This window comes from Synchiropus splendidus, chromosome 10 (assembly GCF_027744825.2).
Source record: "Synchiropus splendidus isolate RoL2022-P1 chromosome 10, RoL_Sspl_1.0, whole genome shotgun sequence".
Taxonomy (NCBI): Eukaryota; Metazoa; Chordata; class Actinopteri; order Syngnathiformes; family Callionymidae; genus Synchiropus; species Synchiropus splendidus.
In genome coordinates, this window is record NC_071343.1 from 20,148,862 (window position 1) to 20,169,132 (window position 20,271).

Below are 20,271 nucleotides of genomic sequence, written 5' to 3' on the forward strand. Positions count from 1 at the left end.
TCCCGACACCCAATCTAACCCCCTGATAACACCTCTTAAAATGTACTCAAGGAATGAAATACTGCTTCTCCATCATCAGTGAACCTCAGTGTTGTCTTTCTCTTCTTCTTTGGATGAGCATTTGAGTCTCAGATTCCCAGCAACGGTTTCAATCAGGTCAACCGGACTAGTAATAGTCAAATAATACGTTTCGCCTCCTATCCAGAAGGCTTCGTCAGGTCTAACAGTTTCATACAAGGCCACACCACCCAGCTGTTGGTTCAGATATGTGGATGACACCTGGGTCCTAATCTAAAAGGATGAAGTAGAACCCTTCACACAACACATCAACTTGGCAGACGGACACATCAAATTCACCCAAGAAGATGTGGAAAACAACAGACTACCTTTTCTGGACTGTGCTGTAAACATCGGAGCAGATTCACATCAGGAATGCCCTTCAAAAATGTGGCTACCCCAACTGGGTCTTGACCACAACATCAAAAGGTAACACAAAAGACTAAGAAAACAATGTCCAGCGCAGTAACAGCATTGTTATTCCCTATGTGGCCGGGGTCTCTGATAAACTCCAAAGGATCTTTAGCAAACATGAAGTCCGGGTTCAGTTCAAACCATGCAACACCTTAAGACAGAAACTCGTCCATCCCAAGGACAAAACGCCTCACCACAAAAGGAGCAATGTGGTTTATGCAGTCCAGTGCAGCCAAGAGTCCCAGACCTTTACATTGGAGAAACTAAACAACCTCTCCACAAATGAATGGCCCAACACAGGAGAGCCAACTCCTCTGGACAAGACTCTGCAGTCCATTTACATATAGAGGACAAGAAACACACCTTTGAAGACAGCACTGTCTGCATTTTGGCAAAAGAAGACCCCATTAGCATAATGCTGACTCTTGTCACCCATCACATTGGACTGGCTCCACCCCTGTCCATCAACATCTTGTCCCATTCAGATGGCCTGATATAAGCCTGAACTCCAACCGATTCTCATGCTCTACCGACTGAGCTAGCCGGGCCACTTAGGTCAGAAAAGTTCCGAAACTAGCGGATGTCTGGACCCATCTTGAAATCCTAACACGCATGAAAGAAAATTAATTGGTAGGTTGGTAGTTCAAACTCACACAGGTATAGACCCCGTTTGCACAACTTTTCAGAAGAGCAAGGAGGTGTTTTTTGTTACTTCTCTTTTCAGTTGCAAGTTATTTTAACTAAGCAACTTAGTTATTCTTTATTATTCTCCGGTGAGGAATTGCAGTTGTGGAAGATCACAGAAACTGTGCATGATACAAATTTTGATTAGATTCAGGATTGTTGATGGAAATGCTCGCCCCTAAACTGGCTACTTTTTTTCTCTCTCATGACATTAGAATCTGTATATATCAACACTGCATTTGCCAGGGGAAATAAATGTGACAGATTTTAGAATAGTCTTCAGCGCTTTAGAAGCAATAAAAGAGAGCAAGACTGGGAAACGTGAACTTACAATGGGGCAGAGAAAAAGGATTTGTCAGAAGTGGGATTCGAACCCACGCCTCCATTCAGAGACCAGAAGTCCCATGGTTAGGAAGGTTTATCACCTTGAGTCTGGCACCTTAGACCGCTCGGCCATCCTGACAACTGACCTTCAGAGTGTTGTCAGCAGATTCATAGAAACTGGTATAACCAGTTAATGCAAAGTTCAGCGATCACAGCTTTGAGCAAATCTTTTTCCTCTTTATATTGATGATTGAATTCATATTTTGCTCTTTCCATCAGACTTTTGTGTGCAAAGTAACTAATGTAGATTTAACTCTCAAATGATGATTTTGTTTTTGCAACACAAACCTTTTCACGAATGAAAGCAACATCTTTGTTGTGTTACGGTGTGTGAATATAAAAGTAGTGGCCTCATCACTACATTTAAGTTTACAAATAGAAAAGGTTTATTTCTATCCATTATTACACAGCATCACCAGGTGTCACTGGTTAATCGAGGATAAAACTACTTTGAGAACAAATTACATTCTAGCATTTTATATTTCCTTGCATGTTTTACATCCATGATAAAAAAAAAGGTAATTGCAGGGGTAGAACCCATGATCACAATGTTATTAGCAACCCTCATTTTGACTGGAGACATTCTGCAGACCTGTCCAATGAAGAACAACATATTGGATGGGACTGAAGGCTCACAGTGATGTGAAGAAAAGCAAAGTACCGTGACCGGATTCAAACTGGAATTTCTGTGGCTACAACGCAGAGTACTAACATCGACACGATCACAGCTTCTTGGAAACATCTTTCTTGAGCAATACAGACAAAAAAGTTGTGATGAAATGTGTGTCATGCACTGTGCTAATATTTTTCTCGTGGAGTCAAACAGTGTTTTATTTCTGCGTCATGAATGAAAGATTGGTTGACCATGTTTTTGTTTGCGGTTCTGGTGGTTTGAAAAGTAAAAAGTCAAGTCATCATCTTCGAGCCGTCACCCGCCCACAAATATAATGGTGTTTAGGGAGGAAGATTTACTCCTTTAATCCATTTGAAGTGGTGTTATGAAGATTTAAATTGGGCATGTGAAGGTTCAGAAAAGCTGTTGGTGTTCATCTTGACTGGAGACGATGTGCCTGATAAAACCATCGCCTGAACAGGGACTTGAACCCTGGACCCTCAGATTAAAAGTCTGATGCTCTACCGACTGAGCTATCCAGGCTCTTAACATGGATCGTGGTGTGGAAGCAGGGGACGTTGCGCATCATCGGTTCAGCGCACGCTTTGCAACGCAACAGTATTGGTTGAGACTGATGTATCAGCCCAGACATTTACGATCCACTGGCAGATAGCAATTGTACAGGTCTAGACAACTGAAGGATGAGACCACTTAGCTCTGTGTTTGACTGACACACAAACATAAAGGATTGAAGGAAAGATTTGACTCTGGGTGCATTGTGTGGGCACAAGGATGTAGGACAATTTCGTCTTTAATTCACAAAAACTGTACTGAGGCTCCCGACACCCAATCTAACCCCCTGATAACACCTCTTAAAATGTACTCAAGGACTGAAATACTGCTTCTCCATCATCAGTGAACCTCAGTGTTGTCTTTCTCTTCTTCTTTGGCTCAGAATTTGAATCTCGCAGCAAAGGTTTGAATCAGGTCAGCCGGACTAGTAACAGTCAAATAATACGTTTCGCCTCCTATCCAGAAGGCTTCGTCAGTTCTAACAGTTTCATACAAGGCCACACCACCCAGCTGTTGGTTCAGATATGTGGATGACACCTGGGTCCTAATCTAAAAGGATGAAGTAGAACCCTTCACACAACACATCAACTTGGTAGACGGACACATCAAATTCACCCAAGAAGATGTGGAAAACAACAGACTACCTTTTCTGGACTGTGCTGTAAACATCGGAGCAGATTCACATCAGGAATGCCCTTCAAAAATGTGGCTACCCCAACTGGGTCTTGACCACAACATCAAAAGGTAACACAAAAGACTAAGAAAACAATGTCCAGCGCAGTAACAGCATTGTTATTCCCTATGTGGCCGGGGTCTCTGATAAACTCCAAAGGATCTTTAGCAAACATGAAGTCCGGGTTCAGTTCAAACCATGCAACACCTTAAGACAGAAACTCGTCCATCCCAAGGACAAAACGCCTCACCACAAAAGGAGCAATGTGGTTTATGCAGTCCAGTGCAGCCAAGAGTCCCAGACCTTTACATTGGAGAAACTAAACAACCTCTCCACAAACGAATGGCCCAACACAGGAGAGCCAACTCCTCTGGACAAGACTCAGCAGTCCATTTACATCTGGAGGACAAGAAACGCTCATTTGAAGACAGCAATGTTCACATTTTGACTGGTGGTTTGAAAGAGGAGTAAAAGAGGCCATTTTTGTCAAAGTGGAAAATCCCTCTCTAAACAAGACAGAGACACCATCTTTCATTCTCATACAATGCTGTCCTGAACACCCTGCCCAGGCAGATTTAGCCATTGATCTAGACCTGGACAGGTCCTTCACACCTGTGCAGTGTGGATTCAACATCTGAATAGCCTCAATTCCCACCTGGGCTACATTCAGCATTTGCATTAATGGCCCATCAATACCCATCCTCAATGGGCGGGGAGCCATTAACACATCTCCATTAGCATAATGCTGACTCTTGTCACCCATCACACTGGACTGGCTCCACCCCTGTCCATCAACATCTTGTCCCATTCAGATGGCCTGATATAAGCCTGAACTCCAACCCAGCTCAGTAGAACTGACGAAACCTCCTGGATAGGAGGCCAAACGTTTTCTTTGACTATTACTAGTCCGGTTGATCCTGATTCAAACTTTTGCTGCGTGATCACCCGGATAACTGAGCACACTCACAAACAACCTCAGATTCTTCATTCCACAGAGCGTTGTCTCTTCATTTCCAAAACACCAGTACAACAGCTCTCCTCGTGTCTGAAACACACCTGTGTCATAGCAGGCCAGTCAGCTCAAAAGCTGATGATGCATCTTATCATCTGATGTGCCTTATATATGGATCAACCGAGGCAACAACGGTAAGAACGGTAAAGAGGAAATCCACTCCCACATCCTCATCATCAAATGTCCCCTTTTGCCTGAAACAAATACGATGACTGTGAGTCTTCCTCCCCATCTCATGTGTTGTTCTTCATAATCAATTGGACAGGTCTGCAGAATGACTCCAGTCAAGATGACAGTTGCTAATAACGCCAAGGTCATTGGTTCAACCACGATACGAACCAATTTCTTATCATGCATGTAAAACATGCCAGAGAAGAAAATAAACATCACACCTTCAATGGATTGTTGTTATCGAACATGATCCATTAAAGGAGTCTGAATGCAAATGACCCTGTACGTGCATGAGAATGAACATCACAGATTATGTACAACTGGTGTCCACATGAATACAGTTTTGTTTAGATTCACACACATTCTCAATTGTATCATTGCAGTTGAATTCAAAGCCTTTGTTTCCCCTTCAGGGATTGAGTTTGACAGCACAGTTGAAACACAATTTAGTATCCATAAAACAGTGTACGTCCCCTCATTTTGGTCAGTTGCTCTCTATTGATACCTATCGATTGATTGATCAAATTCATTGCAGGAACCTCATCACGCTAAAGTTGAAAGATCATTCTGGAACAAGCCCATTCACGAGTGTGATATAGGGCAGTATGGTTACAGAGGGTGCACAGAAACTAAAACTCTCAAAGGAGTCCCTCAGATGGGGCTCATCTGGGTTTCGTACCTGGTACCTCTCGCACCTCAGGTCGCCTGCTGAGACTTTCACTCAAGGCCTCCTCACATGGTATTGAGAAAGGAAACATCTGGCTCAGAGAACAGTATAAAAACAGTCTACTGACTCAAGGTTACTCAATACTTGATACATGGATATTATGTTGTTAAGTGTTTGTCACTGAGAGTTTGTTTCTGAAATAGACAGTCACTCAATTCCAAGACTCCTGCCCCGTCTGTGACGTGGCTTGACAGCTGTGTTGGTGAGATATTTCATTTGATCTTTTTTTTTTTTTTTTTTCTTAATTCAAGTTTCAGTTTCCTCTTTCCACTCTTTCAATTCATATTTTTTCATGCGTGTCAAGATTTCAAGATGGTTCAAGAAATCCTCCAATTTTCCGATCTTAATCTCAGGGTCGTGGGTTCGAGCCCCACGTTGGGCGCAGTATTTTATCTGCCTCTAATCTGGGTGGTCTACATCCTTGTGTCCACACGATGCACCGACTGCAGAGGCAAATCTTCCCTTGTCTGTGTTACGTTTGTGTCTCTGTCACACAAACACAGAACTCCAGAACAAATCAATGTAGTACATATACCAGGACTGTAGGGGCGCTGTAATGCTCTAGCACGACGCATGTGCAAATCAGGCTTGTGCACTAAATATTAGCACTGGTGCATAAACAAATCGACCAATGAGAGACAATGGTGTTTACAGACGACACAGTTGATCTTTCATTGGAGTCAACAATGAACTACAGGTGGTCAGAGGCACGAGAGCGTGGCCGTGTGTTTCCAGTGTTTTTAGCAGCTCTGTGGTCACCTGCTTCATGCTTCAGACTGCTGAGCTGCCTCTTGTGATTCTCTGCAATGGGCCACCAGGAGAGTCAGATGTCAGATGTGGCAGTGAAATGAGGAGTGAAAGGGGATTATAGTCACAGCGGTGCATGGAAGCTAAAGTTGAGAGATTCATCTCAAACAAGAGCCACTCATTAGTGGTCAGGCCACGAAATGGCAGCATTTGACTGTAATACAGAACTTCCACCCAATATTGAGGGGCTCATGCTGGAACTCAGGATGATAAACATGGTCCTTAAACAATTAGCCAGTGAAGCATCAGAATCTTGAGCATGATTTTCATGCATGGAAGCTAGAGATCTAAAAGCATGTTTGCACAATTCCATCAGTGTCACGCAAAACTGACTGCTGGGTGGGAACTTATCGCTACAGGCAGAGGCAGAGCCTTGGAGTAAATAAAGTAATGGCGAAACCTGTTGCAGTGCATCACACATGTTCAAAGAAGTGAAGTTACATTCAGTACTACTTTTATTTTCCCCACAGGAACTGATTTTTTGCAAATCATGTTTGACTGTTGAATTATTTTTTGATTTCAAGTCACATTTGTTTTTTTCCATCTGACTTCTATTTGCTAACTACTTAATGTGCTGTACTTTTCAGGTTCAAATCATGTTTTTTTTTTTGGCACAAAAAGGTTTATTTTCCACATTTTGAGATCCCAAAATCCTTTTTCCAGATGAAAGTAACATCTTTCAAACAAAGCGTTTGGACTCCAGGTACTCAGTGGCACAGTCATTCCACTGGTCAATGTACAGGACATATGGTTGGTACAGTCCTGCTGCCGTTGCTGTGTGCCTGCAGACTGGTGACATAGCAACATTAACATTAAACCACACATCCAGCACACAGACAGGTTTACACATCAGTATTTTTGGATAAGAAAGAAATCAAACACTGTCAGTTGATGGGATCAGGGAACAAAGAAACACACAATAAGAACTAGGGGAGGAAATTTAAAAAGAGAGAACAAACAAATCATAAAACAAACAGGAAGGAAATGTTGCACTGTGCCTGTTGAAGAGAAGTTGAACAAGCACACTGCAACACACAATCACAGAACACAAGCCTCTAAAGTCAGAGACAGAGAGCAACGTGAAGGTCAGGAGGCGTGTGCACGGCTGTGCCCTCAAACAAAGACGTCCACTTTACTTCACTGATGTGATTGTTGTGGCATGATTCTGTAATGCAAATACAAGTGTATTTAACAATGTCCAGAGTCGTCACTAAACATTCATACATCCGAGTGATACAACAAACCTATGTTCAGCTTGGCTTCACACTGACGGGACACAGCAAAGACCAGCTGTCCTCAGAAGTTCCTGGCGTAACCATCAGTCTGTCTGCTGTGAATACACGGGAACAAAGGTCCACAAGATGACATTTGCTTGTGTGCATGTCATTGGAATGTCAAAATATCAAAACTGTATTTGCCAGAGGAAAGAAATGTAAGTGACAAATTTCAGAGAAGTCTTCAGCGCTTTCGCAATAAACGAGAGCAAGACTGGGAAACATGAACTGACAAAGAATGGGGCAGAGAAAAAGGATTTGTCAGAAGTGGGATTCGAACCCACGCCTCCATTCAGAGACCAGAAGTCCCATGGTTAGGAAGGTTTATCACCTTGAGTCTGGCGCCTTCGACCACTCGGCCATCCTGACAACTGACCTTCAGAAGGTCGTCAGCAGCTGCATAGAAACTGCATTAACCACTTAAAACCTGCAAAGTTCAGTGATCACAGCTTTGAGCATTTTTTTCTACTGTTTATATTGATTATTTAAATCATATTTTGTTCTTTCCATCAGACTTTTGTGTGCAAAGTAACTAATGTACATTTAACTCTCAAATGATGATTTTGTTTTTGCAACACAAACCTTTTCACGAATGAAAGCAACATCTTTGTCGTGTTACGGTGTGTGAATATAAAAGTAGTGGCCTCATCACTACATTTAAGTTTACAAATAGAAAAGCTCTATTTATATCCATTATTACACAGCAGCACCAGGTGTCACTAGTTTATCAAGGATAAAACTACTTTGAGAACAAATTACATTCGAGCATTAGAGTGCAGTTTAAATAGCATCAGTTTATTGGTTAGCAACTAGGATTGTTGAGCAAAAAGTCGCATTTAAAATAAACAGTGTTTGTACGACATTTTTCAAGTTTCCTTGTTCCTTCCTGGTTCCACATAAATTTTAAATTTTATTTTTTTTTATCAAGCAACAGCTGACTGAAATTTGGATCATTTGAACACTTCATTTATTTTCTTTGTTGCCACAGTTTCATTAAAGGAACTGGACGTTGCCCCACTTCCTCCCCCTGTCATGTCATGTCATGATCCTTCAAAACACTGTACATAGTTCACTTCAAGCCTGATGAAGATTCTGGCTCTATTCCATGACTATAAATAAATGAGTTCATGATTTTATTTTTGCAAATAAAAGGTTGTCAAGATAGAAAGGAGGCCTTTTTTTTTCTTCCCACCGTGCCTGCTGCACATTTCATCACAACTTTTCTCGTGTGTATTGCTCAAGAAAGATGTTTCCAAGCAGCCGTGATCGTATAGTGGTTAGTACTCTGCGTTGTGGCCGCAGCAACCCCGGTTCGAATCCGGGTCACGGCACTCTCCTTTTCATTTTTTTTTCATTCAAATTTGCAGGTTCAGGTTTTTTGTCAAACCGATCAGGAGCACACAGTGGAACCAATGGGGTTAGTTTGATGCTGCTTGTTTGGTTGAAACAAATAGCTGCACCCACATGGCCCTTTAGGTGTTTAGTTTGACGCCCCAGATGAAATATGAATCAGTGTTAGCAGAACAGAGAGAGCTGCTACGTTGTGTGAATATAAAAGTAGTGGCCTCATCACTACATTTAAGTTTACAAATAGAAAAGGTTTATTTCTATCCATTATTACACAGCATCACCAGGTGTCACTGGTTAATCAAGGATAAAACTACTTTGAGAACAAATTATATTAGAGTATCAGAGTGCAGTTTAAATAGCATCAGTTTATTGGTTAGGAACAAGGATTGTGGAGTTAAGTCCCATTTAAAATCCTTGTTCCTTCCTGGTTCCACATAAATTTAAAATGTACAAGTTGTTTTATCAAGCCAAACAACAGCTGACTGAAATTTGAATCATTTGGACACTTCATTTATTTTTTTTCTTTGTTTGCCACAGTTTCATTAAAGGAACCAGACGTTGCCCCACTTCCTCCCCCTGTCATGACCCTCATCCCTGCTGGGAAGATCCTGTACGTAGTTCACTTCAAGCCTGATGATGATTCTGGGTGTATTCCATGACTATAAATAAATAAGTTCATGATTTTATTTTTGCAAATAAAAGGTTGTCAAGATAGAAAAGGGTTGGGTTTTTTTTTGCACAGTGCCTGCCGCACATTTTCTAACAACTTTTCTTGTCTGTATTGGTCAGAACGTTTACAAGCAGCTGTGATCGTATAGTGGTTAGTACTTTAGTACGTTGTGGCTGCAGCATCTCCGGGTCACGGCACTCTGCTATTCTTTTTTTTTTTTTTTTTTTTTTTTTTCCATCAAATGTCCCCCTTTGGCTGAAACAGACACGATGACTGTGAGTCTTCCTCCCCATCTCATGTGTTGTTCTTCATAATCAATTGGACAGGTCTGCAGAATGACTCCAGTCAAAATGAGAGTTGCTAATAACACCAAGGTCATTGGTTCAACCCCGATACTGACCTGTTTTTTTTCACTTTATCATGCATATAAAACATGCAAGAAAGAAAAAAAAATACATCACACAACACACCTTGTTGATTGCTGTTATCCAACATGATCCATTAAAGGGGTCTAAATGCAAATGACCCTGTATGTGTGAGAATGTTCACAAGGAGGTGAGAATGAACATCACAGATTATGTCCAACTGGTGTCCACACGAATACAGTTTTGTTAAGATTCACACACACTCAATTGTATCATGCAGCTGAATTCCAAATCTTTTGTAGGTATCAGGGTGTTCAATCGAATATCAAAAGGGGTGTGTGGGAGCAGGTTTTTAGTCAAACCAATCAGGCGCACACAATCTGGTTTCTGTTGACATTAATCTGTTGATTGTCAGTTTGGTGGAAACACAAGGCCCATCAGCGATTTAATTTGACAACCCAGGTGAAACACCAATTGGTGTCAATAAAACAGGGAACGCGCTAACCTATTGCGCCTCTGAGGCATGTTTGCTGTTTTTTAACACCTGGAAGTGTCAGCCGTCTACAAAAAATGAGTAAAGTTTTTCAAACATCAAAAATCTTTCCATCTGATCTGTGAGAAACACAACACTAAAATATATGGGACCAGAGAACATTCAATCAGGATTGTGGCATGTGTGTGCATTTACTGTAAATGCATTCCATTTCGGAAGTCGTAGTAGTCGGTAGAGTGTCACTTTAAATGCAATGAAAAGGAAGCATTCAAAGAATAGGAATTAAAGAAAAATCTCCTGCTCTTCCACTCCCTCGTAGTCACAAGGATGCATTCAAGTACAAAAACATGATACTGTTTAATTTCACATGACCCTAACCCCTCACATTTTGCTTCCATGCACCACTGTGACTATAATCCCCTTTCACCCCTCATTTTACTGCCACATCTGACATCTGACTCTCCTGGTGGCCCATTGCAGAGAATCACAAGAGGCAGCTCAGCAGTCTGAAGCATGAAGCAGGTGACCACAGAGCTGCTAAAAACACTGAACACACGGCCACGCTCTCGTGCCTCTGACCACCTGTAGTTCATCGCATTACACGCTCCCGGGCTAGTGAGGCTTTTTGTCAAGTACAACAATGGTCAACGACAGCACTGTCTGTCGTTTGTATGCGGTCATCATTGTGTCTTCTACCCTCTGTCATCGTGCTAGAGCATAACCTTTCGAAGAAGTACCAAGTCTATACAGTCATGATACCTTAAAAAAATGACCTCATGGTATTCAACTTTGTGAAAGGACAATAGTTTCCACGGGCAGTTTGCACATCTAAACTGTTGTCTTCTGTATATTTAAAGACTATTGTAACGTGTGATCTTATTTTGTCTGTGTATTAAAAAAAAAAAAAAAAAATCTGCACTCATAGTAATTTAATAAACATTTTGAGGAAAAGACAATAGTGTACAAGACAATTGTCCATGAAACCCATTGAGGTGTAAGACAATTTCTTGCCTTTGGTCACTACACACCACAAGCAATGCTAGGGTGTTACTTTAAGGTCCATTGGGGAGGGAGTCCAGCTCTCAGCTATACTTTTCTTTCGCAGGATCTGATTTAAGACTCTGATAATGAGCCATTGCTTGAGGATTGGACAGCAGTGTGAGAGGGATGTTTCGCTTTAATAATGTGACAAGAAACTCAGATCAACCCTGGGGTAATGATGAATTGGCTTCTCATACGGGAGGGAAAGGGACTTGAATATATCAATCACATGAGCCTTTGACAGCATTTCCTTCATACATAAGTTCACCATTCATATTCCTACCATCACCATTTTTGGATATCCTCTGGATAATGTATTCAGCATTTCTTCGAGCTTTTGACGGAAGGCTATTTAGAATATCCTTACCCAAGTCATCTGTCAGACAGGGTTTTTAGAATGCTTTTCAATGTGACCGTTCGACCGAGTCGTAGAGGGTGGACGTTGACTCCATCTCACTGTAAAGTCAGAGTTACTCTCCTTTGGTCTCTCTGATCCTGGTTTGTAAAGGTTAAACATCTCTGCAATAGAACATAATAGTTCTTTCTCACATGAGTTTAACTGATAATCTATGAGATGGGTAAACCCGTTTAGCCAGAACTTTTTTCCACATTTTATCCCAAGGATAAAGCAGTTGTTATTCAGACTGAGTGCGAATTACCACAATGAAATAAGTTTTGCGTCGGCATCATAACATATATTTTTTATGTTTGTACTGAGTAAAATTTCGAACAACCTCAGGGTTTTCAGAAGCTTCAAAAATAATATTGTCAACCATCAAACATTTTCTATGAGAGGGAAACATCTTCATTTTCAAAAGATTAAGGTAAACCTTCAATGAATTTGATATTTTTATTAATCTTTTGCAATTTGCTGGACATAGGTTGAAAGGAAGTATAAATCCACACAATATTTACGTTATCCATTCTTATTTAAGCGTACATTTTACAAAAGTAATCTTTCCTGAACCCGCAGGTCCTACCACAAGACATTTCCTCGATGGCTCCTCATCCACTCAGAATCGAAAAGGGTTGGGTTGTGCCGTCCGAGAACAATTGCCTCTCATCGTACTCTACAGATTTTTCATGACTGACCTGTTTAACGTGATTTTTTTTTTTTATCCTTGATGATGTTGTTTTGACAGGTCGAGCACACCGTCAGTAGAATTCTGCAAATATCCCTGCACGATGTGGTGTCAAAGTTTATTCTACAAGAGTCTTGTTTGCGTGATACCTTTAACTATCATCAGAACCTTATTTTGCCCTTCGATCCTGTAAGCATAAGTCTTCAATGCTATCCCCATCGAGTTAATCAGTCAGATCGCTTTAGTTTTTACCCAATTTTAAAAGGTGTCTCGCCGCCTTTCACCATATATCAAAATGTCCGTGTCGACATAAAGAACATTCTTTAAATGAACACAAGCAGTGGTGAAAGCTCCTTTTGCCAGGATGGTAGAGACCCTTGTAACGCCAGTGGATCAGAACTTTTCCTCATTCAGCACGTTAAAGGAGTATTGCGCAGGCGCCGACGCGAGTGGCAGCCTCTCCAGCTGCTCCGTGTGCTTTTATACTCTTTTTGTATTTCTCTTCTCGTTTCTTAGTTCTTTGGAGGAGGAATTATTGTATCCTATGGATATGGACCATTCCACGCTGAGACTCGTATATTCGGGAGACTTTATATATGACCTGAGAGCAAAGTCCCACATCGGAGTGGTTCCCCGTTTACCTGTGGAGGTAAGGAAGCCGTACCGGGTCTGCAGAGCAGGCGCTATGCTAAAGGCTAGGCGGCTAGCAAAGAAGTGGAGATTCAAGCCCCCGGTGCCCTCAATGATCATGGGAAACGTCAACTCACTACCGAATAAGATCGACGAACTTGCTGCGCTGATAAAACGTGAAGACCTTGAGGGAGTGCAGTTTACTGTGTTTCACTGAGACGTGGCTTACTGATAGCATACCAGATGCTAACGTGGAGCTACCGGACTTCAGCGCAGTCAAAGCGGACAGAGACACGAACGCCTGTGGGAAGCGTAAAGGAGGACTCGCACTGTATGTGAACAAACGATGGTGCAATCCTGGGCATGTGAACATTAAAATCTCCACCTGCTGCAGGGACATCGAACTCTTGGCTGTGAGTTTACATCCCTACTACCTGCCCAGGAAGTTCAGCCACGCCATTGTACTCATTGTTTACATCCCCCCGCGAGCCAACGCAGAGGCTGAGGCTGAGCAAACTTGCCCCACATGCTGTTAAGATAAACCTTAGCCACCTGTCTATTTGCTGGGTTGTGACAAATCTTATCAGTGCAAAGCAAAATCCCCTGATGGGTTTGATAATCCTGGATGCATTTGTCACTGCTTTCCTGATCAACAGCGTCAGCAGGGTTACCAGAAGCCTCTGCTTTACCCTTCAGGAATGTAATCGGTAAAAATACAATTGCTAGATATATCAAAATGCCAAACTCCATAAATGTTGGCCATCCTGCATCGCTTGTCTAGAGCCTTGTTGAACTCAGACCCCTGTCAAAGCACGGTATCATCATTGTGCATGCAGTTACTGTCCTGAGCATTACGTCTTCAACAGATACTGCACAGTGGGAAGTGTAATTTTCCCACAGGTCCCCTGTAGGGTATACAAACCCCTGGAGGGATAGACAACTGCTTTGATAAAACCAAGGAGTTAACGTCAGCATAGACTTTTTCACCATACTTAGCTGTATAACATAGCTCTAAAGCACTGGTTGTACCACCATAGAGGGCATGAGGAGGGTTGAGAGGCTCAGGGGGGTCAAAATCTAACAAAAAATCTCTGAGATCATTACACGTGTAGTGAAAGTGAAGGATTGTCTGGTCACGGACGCCTGCGTCAGTGACGTGGATATTATGAAAAATAATATCTCCTCAAAAGTTTGGGGCACCACCTGAAATATAGTTTCCAGGATACTATTAAGCTCTCTTGATTAACACTTAATTAATTAACTGTGGTAACTTAATTAATTATTAGCGTAATCAATCTATTTATCTGAAGTCACTACTCGTGATGTAATGTCCTTTACTGATCAGAGGCTCTGAGATTGATTATAATACACTCCAAAGTAATGTGATCAAGACCGACGTAATTTTATAAATTTATTTAAGAATAAAAGAACAGAAAGAAACAGGAAAGATGCAGAAGTAGAATAATATGATCCCGACAATATCGCGATGGAAACGCAAACCAGTTATGAAGCAATGTCAATACTACGTCAGATGCGTATGTAACTGATGGGAAAGTTGAGACGTTCTAGTCTAACTGTCAACCTCAGGCAAGTAATGATATTACTAAGCCCCAACACACCACTCTGTGCAGAGATGACAAGTAGCGGCTTACTTTGGCGATGAGTGGAGGGATGAATGGGATGGATGGATGGATGAGAGGGTGATGAGTAGATGCAGAAGGTCAGTCAGGAGGTGAGGGAGGAGGCAGGCGGCTTTGGAGGGAGGCGTCCTGGTTCTCAGCGAGGTGACTTGGAGGTGATGAGGACCCACAGCTTCAGGCGTGGATGGCACTCTCGGATCGTCTTCCGGACCGTCGTGGATCTTTCGTCGCAGACGGGGTGATCGTAGCTGGCAGAGAGCGGCGTAGGACCGAAGGCGTATCTTTATCTCGTGCCACGTGATTCACCGGTCTGGACAACCTTCTAGAGTGGTCGCCTTAATGACACACTCCAGGCAGCGGAAGGTTGTTGGAAGTTGGACTCGCGTGCTCGTCACGGATGCCGGCTGTGATCACGTGGTGTGACTGGGCCGTTCCTGAAGGAAGCTCTGGCTTGGCAGACCGCTGTAGGACGAGGGCGACGTGCAACTTTGGAAAAGTTCTCGATCACTCTCACACTTGGATGGGCAGCGAGTGGAACGCTGGCACGGCTTCAAGGGTGGAGGAGCAGCCAGAGTCTTTGCAGGAACCGTCAAAGAAGTTGGTTGTAGGAGGCGAAGGAGCCAGAAGGAGTGGCAGAAGAAGGGGGAAGAGGGCAACCGAGGGACAGAGGGGAACAGAACAGAGAGGGGAACAGAGGGCGGAACAGGGCAAAGGGGTAAGAGAGGAGCACAGAGAGCTGAACAGAGGGGCACAGAGGGCAGAACCTCTGTAGACTGGGTCTTTTAAACTCTCATGAAGAGTCTCCTTGTCCAGTTTTGATTGGTTGAAGGAGTTCCATCACCTATTGCTGATTGGACGAGGATTTCCAAGCCTGGCCTTCCTCCTCCTCCTCCAACGGGGTCGTAAATTCCAGTCTTGAGATGGGAGATTTTGATCCCCCCCAGTACCAGAGTTTTATTTGACAATAAAACATTACCTGAGTTGTAAAGTTGCTCACAATCTGTCAAAACTTTCCCATCTCAATTCAAGCATTCAAACGACACCAAACATGACCATTCTAGCACATTGTCTTCTTATAATGATCAACATAATCAACCATTCATGTCAAGTTTAACATCACATGTTCAGGGCATCTGGTTTGCTTGAACATCCTGTGGAAACCATGGGTTAAGTGGGAAACAAAAGTCCTTTTTTTCAGAAATACACATTAAGACACATTCACATATAAGTCTCTTTGTTCATCTGGAACCTGGAGAAGGGGAGCTGTGTGTGTCCCCCACCAAACAGGGTTTACAAGTTGGTCAGGGTTTTTTCCTCTTACGGCACAGCATCCTGGACTGTTGCTCTAGTCTCTCCCCCCTTTGACCATTCCAATGATTTATGGTCCTTATTGGAGGGTTCAGAAACCTCTGAGCTGCCAAAGGCATGGTGGGAACCCAAGGAGATGTCTCCGAGTTGAAGTTACACATTCCAGAAAAGTTCACCAGGTCCATGCTTGAATCTCTGGAGAAGGAATACTACACACGATTGACGAAGTGAACCCCATTAGTGTTACCAAATGGTAACGACATGCACCCCATGCAACGCATATAACACTTAATGCTCCCTCTCCTTCGTGGCCGAGTAGAATTCACCGTACGGTACCTCTTGTCGGACAGACAGCAGGTCTGGGAGTTTCATGGGCGTTTCTTCCAAAGATGTCCTTCTTGTGTTGGTCAGCATGCAAACAAAATACCGGCCGAGCTGCTTCTCCCCACGGTTCCGAGCATGCGGAATATAAATGTCTGTGGGACTCCCATTGCAGCCACTGGATGGAAGCATCCGAGTAACTCTTACATCTTTGGGTGTAATTGTTAGGACATTGTATGGTTAATATGTCAGCTTTTAAAAAGTAGGTCCTAAAAACAGCCATACAGTCAGAGACAATTGTTATGGATGAGAGTTCGTCAATGCCTGTTTCTTTAAAGAGCTCATCTCTAAACACCATGTATCCTTTGGCCAGGAAATCAACATTGTTTTTCAAAAAGTAAATAGCTTCACTCTTGACATCGAAAGAATCCTTATGCACAGATTCGTACCAACTGTTAAAAACCCCTGTTCTGAGTCTGACATGTCTAGAGCTAAACTTATGTGGAAAATACCCCTTGCACTCTTTGTGCATATTAAAAAAATGATGTCTACCTTTGTCATCTGTAAAAATCTCAATCTTAAAAAAAAGAAAAAAAAATCTATTCATTCTTCCCGGCAAGGGGCTGAATGTAACGCTGGTGGGAATCACTTGACACAACACAAATATTACATTTGGCCACATCACAATGAGGGTTGAGTTTACCCATATGTAATGAAACACCATCCATATTATTTGTACCTTTCACAGAGACATGACCCGTTAACATTAATCTGTATGATACTATACAGGAAGACAATCTACAAGTCCTGCGACAGTCTGTGCATGTTACAGGGTTTAGGACCTCCATAGGGCATACAGGATCGTGACCTTTGTAGATGTGGACGGATTTATCTTTGTACTTTTGCATCAGCTGTCATAAAGGTTACAGTTCCTAAAGAACCCTCAGGTTTTTTGACATCGTTAGTGTCTCTGCAGTAGAAACAGGTACAAGGGATTCGAGCCATCAGCGAAACTTGTAGTGTTGTGCCCTCATGGTTGGTTTGCAGCCAGTCTATGGAACGACAATTTTACGCCTCACTCTGTTCAAACAAGGGCATGTCTGTAAATGTGACTGCTGTTTAAGAATCTAAACCAGGTCTGTTTTGCAACTCTCTCCCTAAGTCACCAAAATCCTGATATGTACGATCAGGAAAGACATGAAAGGCTGATCACAAAGCAGAGCTGATCGGTTCTGTTGTGGCCAACATAATGTCTTTTTTTGGAAATCATTTCAATATCCAGAGTCTTCGAGTTTGCCTTTAGCGCCCCCAAGGGTTATGCATCTGGACCGTTAATTCAATCCTCTGGACTGTACAGTGTTGCTAAGGAGGTCCTCAAAAGCAGGGTAGACATTTCCACCATAATCGTCAACCATATATGTTCCTCAACATTTTCACCAAACACCTCGAGCTGAACCACATCCTCTTGATTACCCAGCTCTGACCTGTTGAATCAGACCTCCGTGGAACGTAGATAGATCGGGAGTGTCTGGTACAGCAGGACACCGTACCCTGAACCATTATCACCACAGCTAGAGCCAGACAGATCTATCTGAGGGTCGAGAGCAGGTGTTCCAGAATCAGCTGCCAGTAGATTATCAATCCTTTCCAAACCAATTGCCATCGTCTGAAGTGGCATCAACCTTATACTCGTAAGATGTTACAGGAACAATATTTAAAAAAACGATTATCCTCTCTCTCAGTGAAAAAAAAAAAAAAAAAAAAAAAAAAAAAAAGACTCAGCCAGCCGCAGCAGTCCGTGCCCGCTCCGGATTTCAGCCAGAGAGCTAAAACAGAATATCAGCAACAATACAAAATATAAATAGAATTTAGAAGCAGATTAGCGGTTAATATCCTATGAATACAAGTACAGAAACCATTATTAATCAACACATTAATCGCAACAGCACATAACCGGAGTAGGGACTGTTAAAATTACGACCAGTAGAAAATCATTACTGTATCATATAACCTATGTAGAGACATATTGTTCTCTAGGGAGGACAGTAACATGACAAGGCATATAACAGCCGCATCAGTATTCAGGAAAACCTTTATTATAACATAGCAAATGGTAAGGATTGCTCGAACCCCTTCAATGGTAAAAATAATAACAGTAAAAAAGCAACGTCTTAAACATATAGCCAGGACACCAATAAATCACATTGCTGATAGCAAACACATCGATGCTCAAGGGTAAACACCATAACACAGCAGACACAGCATTAAAAATAATAATACAAATAATAAACATGCAACCATCCAGCTGATACTGAAGGGTAGAGACGAGTGCTACAAAAATTTTAATTTACAACATCTGACCAAACACCTTCTGGTCGAAGATGTGTTCACTGCTGATGTCTGTTTTTATGTCAAAAATAAATTAATAAACAGTGAAACGTAAACTATCATTCTGAATGTTTTTCCTCACCTATCAACGGACGCGCCAGTCGGATAAGGGAGCGCTCTACTCCACTGACCTCCGACTGCATAAGCATTGAATAGAAGAAAAACAAGGTAAATATAAAACAGATGGAATCTGGTTAAAATATTTTATTTCTCCTGAACGGTATGTTACAACGCATGTTTGCTCTTACCGTCGAACAGTTGTAGCGATCCCTCGAGCGGATGATCAGACTCAATTGACTGTGCCAGTTCTGGTCGGTGTCCCTCTTCCGACTGGTTTCCAGGTTAATTAAACACAATACAAAAATCACAACAAATGGCGTCACCGAACGGGGTGACTAGACAGATGTTCAAAAAGCCAAAGCGTCACCAAACAGGGATGAGTCCACAAACGGGTAAAAGTCCAACAAAAGGTGTCACCGACCCGGGAGAATGAAATGAGCAAAGTCTGTAAACGGAGAATATAAAACCACAATGAAAAGTAAAATACAAACTTACTACAGTGGTCGTAAATATAAAGGCACAAGCAGGGAAAAGTAGCAACAAAGAGAAACCCAGGAAGCCACACGGAGCAAAAAGACAAAGGAGGACATAATACATAGTGATGGCACTGGAGTCGCGCCTCGCACAAAGGGGGCGTGGTTAAATGGAGCCCGTATCGAGGTCCGTCTCGTTTTTTCCTCATCACTTGACCGAAGGCAACCGAGGCCCCGTTTTCAGCGATCACGTGACTGACTTGTGTCGTGATTCGCGCTCCTTAAATAGGCGCGGAAAAATCAGGAAGAGTCCCCCGCATGACTGTCTGACATGAGTCTTCGATCATTGCTGCGCTACTTCGACTGAGAGAGAGTGAGGATGGAGCCACCCAAGAAGCGAAAGACTACACCAGTTTGGGAGCATTTCGAACAGATATCGCCCACAAAGGTATAACAGACATGTATAATGAAGCACAGGTCTCTATAATCAAACACTTTTTTTTGGCGTGTGTGTGACACATGATATAATAATAATACCTTATAAAATATGTAGATACAAATTTTAACCCCCACATCCCCAACACACATTCTTCAAACAATCTTTTGGTTCCAGGTGAAGTGCTTGAAGGAGCTGAGTTACACAAACAGCACATGCATGTTGAGGCACTACCGAGCCTTGCATGAAAATGAACGTGCACAACCCGCGCCAAGTAATAACCCACAATCATTTAAAATGCTGTGTCCCTCACTGTGGCTGAAACATAATAACATGATCAAATGTAATAATGTGTCTGTGTAGGTACCAGGAAACATGCTGTGGATCAGGCTTTGGTTGACATGGTTGTGAAGGATTCCCAGCCTTTCACACTGGTGGAAGATCAGGGATTTAGGAGCCTCCTGCATCTCCTTCTCCTATATTATTCCAACTAGACAGGTGAGTATTGTATATCCATAATGTATGCTGTTTGTTGTATGGTAAATGACAGGCGCCATTGTAGTGGGCTGCAGTAGCTCAGGTGGTAGAGCAGGTTGTCTATATAGTATGGTTGGACAAAATAATG

The 20,271-nt window shown here is 42.4% G+C and overlaps 4 non-coding genes across 4 annotated transcripts; 1 reads left to right on the forward strand and 3 right to left on the reverse strand.

Annotated features, from left to right (window-relative positions):
* Positions 1–1,508: 1,508 nt before the first annotated feature.
* On the reverse strand, positions 1,509–1,618 carry trnal-caa (transfer RNA leucine (anticodon CAA)). The gene is made up of 2 exons: positions 1,581–1,618; positions 1,509–1,554 (listed from the first exon to the last, which is right to left on the reverse strand). It is a non-coding gene; the product is annotated as a tRNA-Leu (tRNA).
* A 1,004-nt stretch (positions 1,619–2,622) lies between these two features.
* On the reverse strand, positions 2,623–2,695 carry trnak-uuu (transfer RNA lysine (anticodon UUU)). Its single transcript has one exon. It is a non-coding gene; the product is annotated as a tRNA-Lys (tRNA).
* A 4,953-nt stretch (positions 2,696–7,648) lies between these two features.
* Positions 7,649–7,758, reverse strand: trnal-caa (transfer RNA leucine (anticodon CAA)). Its single transcript has 2 exons — positions 7,721–7,758; positions 7,649–7,694 (listed from the first exon to the last, which is right to left on the reverse strand). It is a non-coding gene; the product is annotated as a tRNA-Leu (tRNA).
* Positions 7,759–8,648: 890 nt separating this feature from the next.
* On the forward strand, positions 8,649–8,720 carry trnah-gug (transfer RNA histidin (anticodon GUG)). The gene has a single exon. It is a non-coding gene; the product is annotated as a tRNA-His (tRNA).
* Positions 8,721–20,271: the final 11,551 nt, after the last annotated feature.